Here is a 6,324-nt window from a genome sequence, read left to right as displayed (position 1 = left end):
CTGAAGGCAAAGTGCATGAGAAATTTCAATGACAGTTGCAACTTCAAATAAATAAAAAAATAAATAAAAATTCAACAATGTTTGTGGATTCCTTCCTCTCTCTCTCTCTCTCTACTTTTGAATCCAAGCTATATAACACAGTGTTTGTTACAATTAAATGAATATTAGTATTTAATAGTTTCATATATGTTATAAACAAAAAGTCTGCCAATTTTTTTGGGAAAAAAAGAGTTGCAAAACCAGTCAGACTAGTTGCTGGCAAGGTGAAGTTCTACCTGTTTGTAATTGTAATGACCGGTGGTTTTCACTAATCCCCCCTTTTGTATTGGTAAAGCCTGCCTGGAGCTAAATTGTACTTCTCCCCAGACAGTGAGGGGAGGGGATGTGGGAGGGGGGCATCAGAGAGAATGCAAAATAACCTCGGGACCAGCATGCCATGGGAACCTCATCAAACTTACCAAAAGACCCCAAAAACAACGAGCCAATACAGAATTAAGAGATTAGAGTGATGTCTAGACATGAGGAACAGAGTGCTGAGCCTGCAGAGATGCTGAGAACCTTTGTTCCCCCTCACGCTGAGCACAGACCTCATCTGAAACCAAGGCCATGAGCTAGGAGCCTCTGGAAAATTGTAAAATCGTGGTTATGCTCAAGGCTCCCATGAGAACAGGACCTTCAGCTCTGCCCCCTAAGAGACAAAGCTGCACATTCCTCCTCCTCCTCCTCCTCCTCCTCCTCCTTGTCACCCTGGGAGAGACTCACCCTGGGAGAGACTGCAGACCCATCGAGCTTCCCAATCTTGAGCTGATCATTTTTAATAAAGGCATTGAAAGGAGAAAAAGGCTCCTACCCTGTTTATTTCATACATATATATATAAAATAAAATATGTATATAGAAATCATTGCTGCACTATCTCTCAGGCTTGTTTACATAATTTTGTCCACAGGCAGAAAGTGTGGCAGTCACAGGAGGCAGCTGAAAGGCAGCTGGGTTTAATGTCCAGCCTGAACACACATTTGTTTGGTCCAGCTGAGGATGGCGAAGTGTTCTGCCCTGTGCTGTTGTTAGGTAGGAGCTAAGAGCACCCAACAACACGCCAGGGATGGGGAAGGGAACTGGGACAGCTGTCAACACCCCTCTCTCCTGTAAGAGTCTTGAAATGGGAATGTTTTTTCGCATCCCCTCAACAGCTCCTCTCCATTCCCAAAGTGGGTTCCAGAGGTACTTTTTACAAGAAGAGTAAAATGACCCCACCAGTGGGGCAACTGGATGAAAAGCTGCCTAAACCAGTGCTCCAGCATGGAAAGATCCAACAAAAGCCCTCTAGTGCTCTTGGGTGTTTACTTGGCAGGAAGCTGTGGAGGATGTTAAGCAATCACCACTGCGGATACATGCATTATAAATGCAGAGTATTCAGAGCACTGCCTGGGATGCCAGATGTTCACAGCTCTTCTCTGTATTTTTCAGTAAGGGTTTTCCATGCTGTACAACTGTTTATGGGCTTTGCTCCCTTGGTGTTTGGGGGTTCCTGCTGTGCCTAAATTCTGCTAAGGCATCAGGACATCAGTTTGTTGATGCCAGCAGATACCTTCCCAGTGCTCATAATAAGAGAAAGAAAGTTAATAAAAAAAAAAAGTGAATTAACACTTTCTAAATTCAAAAATATTTTGATCACAGAAAAATCTGAGATCCTGTGGAATTAGAAAGCCTTATTTTCAAAAGAGTAAAGAAAAGCTGAAGAAAATTTGTGGCACTAACTGTAAGCACAGAAATGGGGAGCTTGGAGCTTATCTCACCTCAGCCTTTCCCTTCCTATCTTTCACTCTGTGTAGAGCAGTGTGGATGCTGATTTGGCATAATTTCTGTACTCACTGGGTACGAGTGGGGGCAGCCTTCCACGCATCACATTGATTCGGCAGGGTCAGGCACCTCTTTCTTCTCGTCAGAGATTGAGAAATCCTTAGAGGGAGGTGGGCAGAGAAGGTTGAAGCTCTTTCTGTAGCAAAGACACTACAGAAAACAAGCAGCTTCACTATTGTGTTTTGCTGACTATCAGATTTGTGTCAGCTTCAAAAGCAGCTTCTGCTGAAAGGGACTATTCAGCAGGTGGGAAAGACTGAGAGGGCGTAGGTGTGAGTGATTTGTGCTAAATTTATATTTAGCCCTTTAGCTTAACAAGCTTTCTAGTGTTAATTAAGCCTGTGAATTTTTTTGTGTGACAGGATTCGACAGCCATTCTCACTTCATGTGGGGGCAAGCATCACAGGGAGGTAAAGACACCCAGTCATTAAACTACTGAAGTAAATAATTTTGTTTTCAAGGGTGCCATTGCCTGTTGTGTGAAAGCCAAGCTGTTCTTTCTTTTCGTGTTATTTACCTCTCCTCCCCCCAATATATAAATAAAATAATGATCTTATGTATATTTCCTGACAGCTTTGACAACTCAGCCTGGGATATGAAGGTCAAGCCTGGTACAACATGGCTTGCATTATGTGTTTTGTCTTCTCACAGGCCACCATACAGGGATAGGCAGATTACACATACAAGGCCAGAACAAAGCTAAGGTTAAGCTGCTGAATTTTATTTAGCAATTTTCTAGCTTTCACAAGTTTTGTTTACTCACTAATTAGACTATTTTATCAGCATTTTAATTTAAATTTAAATATTTTTGTAAAGTCTTACATAAATATTTTATATGAGAATATTTTTTATGTCTATGTCTTGGGTATTTAAGAGGATAGAAATTCTGTTGATAGTAAATAAATGCATGTCTGGGCAATTCAGAGCAGTTTTAGGTTTTCAGAGGGAACTTATGTAGAATAAGAAGCTATTGTTATAAAATGCAGTCCCAGGTATGTACCACAAAAACCAAAATTCAAATTACCAGTGTGAATGGAAACTCTGGGCATCATTACCACATGCATCCCTGTAAGGCAGGGTTAACTCTGTTGCAGCAAATAAAATCTCATTGGATGTAAAATGGATATGTTGGGCTGGTAACTTCTGTGTAGGCAAATAACAGAGCTCAGCTTGCTATGATGCTGCTACCTGGGTCAGCTCAGGGTGCTCATTTTGATAAAGGCAAGAACCAATATTTTTCATGATTCATAAACAAATAACTTTACTGGGTGCAGACAAGATGTAAGAGAGATGTAATTGCAGCTATTTACAGTACTTCTACAATACTGCTATTCCTGGTTAGGACTGGTATTACAGCTATGCCTGCAAGAGTTTTCAACTCTGTCATCTACTAGAAGGAATGAAACAGATCCATTCATTCAGATTTGGGCCCAGAATTTTTCTCTGTGAGAACTGTGAAAACTATATCCAGTGTTTTGTTGTATCATCATATCTCTGGCTTGCCACAGACATTAATGGCACAGGGAACGAGGTGGCAGAGGAGCAGACTCAGAGAAGTGGCTGGAACAATTAAGCACACCTAGAAAAATTATCAACTTTCTTTCTTTCTTTCTTTCTTTCTTTCTTTCTTTCTTTCTTTCTTTCTTTCTTTCTTTCTTTCTTTCTTTCTTTCTTTCTTTCTTTCTTTCTTTCTTTCTTTCTTTCTTTCTTTCTTTCTTTCTTTCTTTCTTTCTTTTTCTTTTCTTTCTTTTCTTTCTTTTCTTTCTTCTACCCCTCTGTTCATCCCAGTTTGTTTTCTGCCTGCAGTGAGTGCTTCTCATCCAGGGAACTGTGGGAAAATCAGTGATTGCCTGGTTAAACTGCCTGGAACCAGTGTTTCTGAAACAAGGTAAAGTGCTATCCCAGACATTGTCTGTAGGCATTAAATGGAAGGGAAATACAAGAATAATATGCTTTCTTCTGCTTACAAGATTTATAATAGCTCAAGATCTTAGCTTGCAGAAGCAAAAGTCAAAAAAGCCAGGCTTAGTGAAGAAAGCTTGTTATTTAGGGTAAAGGGATTTAGTTATAACATTACAGATGTTGTGATGGTTTTGCTCTCTGATCCTTTCATCTTTTACCAAAGGATGTTGGAATGAACTAGATTCTAGAAAGATTTCTCGCAGAATGCAGAAATTCCAACAAAGCGAGATTTCCTTTCAAAGATGCAGTGTCCCAGTTTAGCAGAACAACAAATATATTTTCAGTAATGGGTGCTGTCTTGAACATTAATGTCAGATTTAGAGTTTAGTTTTGATGCTTCTGTTATTCAGCTCTATCCATAACGGATGCTCTGTAGGTGGTGTTTTTTTTTTCTCCTTCTTTCTTTACCCTTTTCTTTTTGTTTTAAAATAAATTGTCAGTCTTGTCAGAAGTTTTTTCATCTGTTCTTCAGATAGGAATGCTCTTTGTCAACAGCAAATCCAGAGGTCCTTTCTGACCCCAGGCTTCTGAGCAAAAGAATGCCTTTTCATCTCCAGGGCAAGTTAAGGCTGGTGACCCTGCTGCAGTCAAACAATCCTAGACAGCACTAAATGAAATGCTGAATTGCCTTGCCACATTCCTTTCATCTTCTTGGATATCATCCATTCACAAGTTCATTCCCACGCCTGGAGGTGTACATGTGGCACGAGGATGTCAAGGTGTCTCACTCAGAGTCACTCTCTCCACACCTCCAAGAAGAAGTGCAGAAGGTCTTCCAAGTGTTCCTGCAAACCTGCTAAACTATGTGTCCTATGGGCTCAGCCCATCCTGTTCCCAGGGGAGCACTAATGGCCCTAATGGACTTGAAGTGGTCTTAGAGGTTTCTACCTGTTAAGAAAAAATCCAGGATTTTGTACTGGCTGCCTGAGTTTTCTCTCTGGGATCAGGTGGTATGCACGACTGGACCCATTTTCTAAGGATACAGGCTTATTGATACACTCATTGTAGGAGTCAGGACTCCATTTTGGGGCAGCCAGCCCTGATGTCTGGCAACCAGATATCAAGCTGACAGAAACTGCTGATTGCCAAATAAAACTATTTTGAGAGAAAGCCCATGAACATGGAGAGACAATTAATTACATCCCCTTTTATCTATTCTGAGATTCCCTCATTGGTCCTAGAAGTCTTGAAGACATTTAGCTTATGGACAGTCAAGGCCATAGCTGTCAACACCTGGTGGAACACTTAATCATTAGAAACTTATCATTAATCATTAGAAACTAATGATTAATTAGGTAAAATTAGGTAAAATTCATTCATACACAACTTCTAGAGTAAGGAAATTGGAACAGGTTACCCTTTAACCAACTAATTGTGGTTTTCACTGATGTTTGGAAGCAGAGGAAGTATTCTTATTTTTCTCCAGTATAATTGCATCTCATTCATGACTGTTGAATAGTTTATAAAAATAAGAGTAAAAAAGCCTCCTTAAAATTGATGCTTCAGTAAAAAACAACAACAACAACAAAACAACCAAGCAAAAAAGCCCAAGAAATTAGGAAGAGACACAAATCTGCAATTCAAATATCTCAGCATGCCAGAAATATGATCAGCTGCATACAAGGGTTGCATCTGCTCTGCTTCATTCCCACAGACAGCAAGCTGCCCACAGAGACCACACATCCTCCCACTACTTCTCCTGTTTAAGTTGCTGAAATGCTGCCCAAAACCAACAATACAAAATTTGACTGAAGCACTTTTTCAGTGTGGCCCCATTACTCACTTCAAAAAGGGCATTTGTTTCCACCTGGTTGTGGATTGCAGGACATCAGCAGCAGTATCTCTGGTTGTTTAACTGGTTTGTTGGCCGGGCAGAACATTCCCAAGGCAGCTGGCAGCACCATCATCACAGAGCTCTTTTGTAGTTTGATCCCTCTCAGCCCTGTGATGAATGCAGATTAGAAACGAATTAAAGAGCTCCTGCATGGCCAGGAAAACCACTCTTGTTTATAGGAGGTTTGTTTTCATTGGTCCTGAAAAATCTATTACTTCTCTCTTTTAAGTAACCTTTCTGCAGAGATGCAATTTTAACAAAGCCCTGCAAAATGGCTGCAGCTAGAGGGAAAAGTATGTATGTGAAGGGGGCTTCAAAGGGAAATGCTTTTATTATAAGCCTTCCCTGGTCTCCCTCTGATTTAATTTTCTTTTCTGCTCTGGGTCACTCTTGGTTTATTTCTAAATTTATTGTCTTCCCCTCCTCCTCAGCTGAAAATAAATGTAATGCAGAATCCAATTTGTTTTGAAACCGATTGTTTCAAGTGAAATCTGAACACAAATACTTCATACTGCAGCCTGTTTTGTGGATGAAGGTGAATGCACATGGGATGAAACTCTTCCGATGTGAACCAATACCACACAGACTGAGAGGTTCATTCTGCTCTTCTACCAGCCTTTTTTTAACACTGTTAATATCTATCAGTGTGACACACTATCACAGGGTG

This window comes from Agelaius tricolor, unplaced genomic scaffold, assembly GCF_023055355.1.
Source record: "Agelaius tricolor isolate 1412-34295 unplaced genomic scaffold, bAgeTri1.0.p SCAF_4, whole genome shotgun sequence".
Classification (NCBI taxonomy): domain Eukaryota; kingdom Metazoa; phylum Chordata; class Aves; order Passeriformes; family Icteridae; genus Agelaius; species Agelaius tricolor.
Note: the sequence above shows the minus strand (reverse complement) of the source record.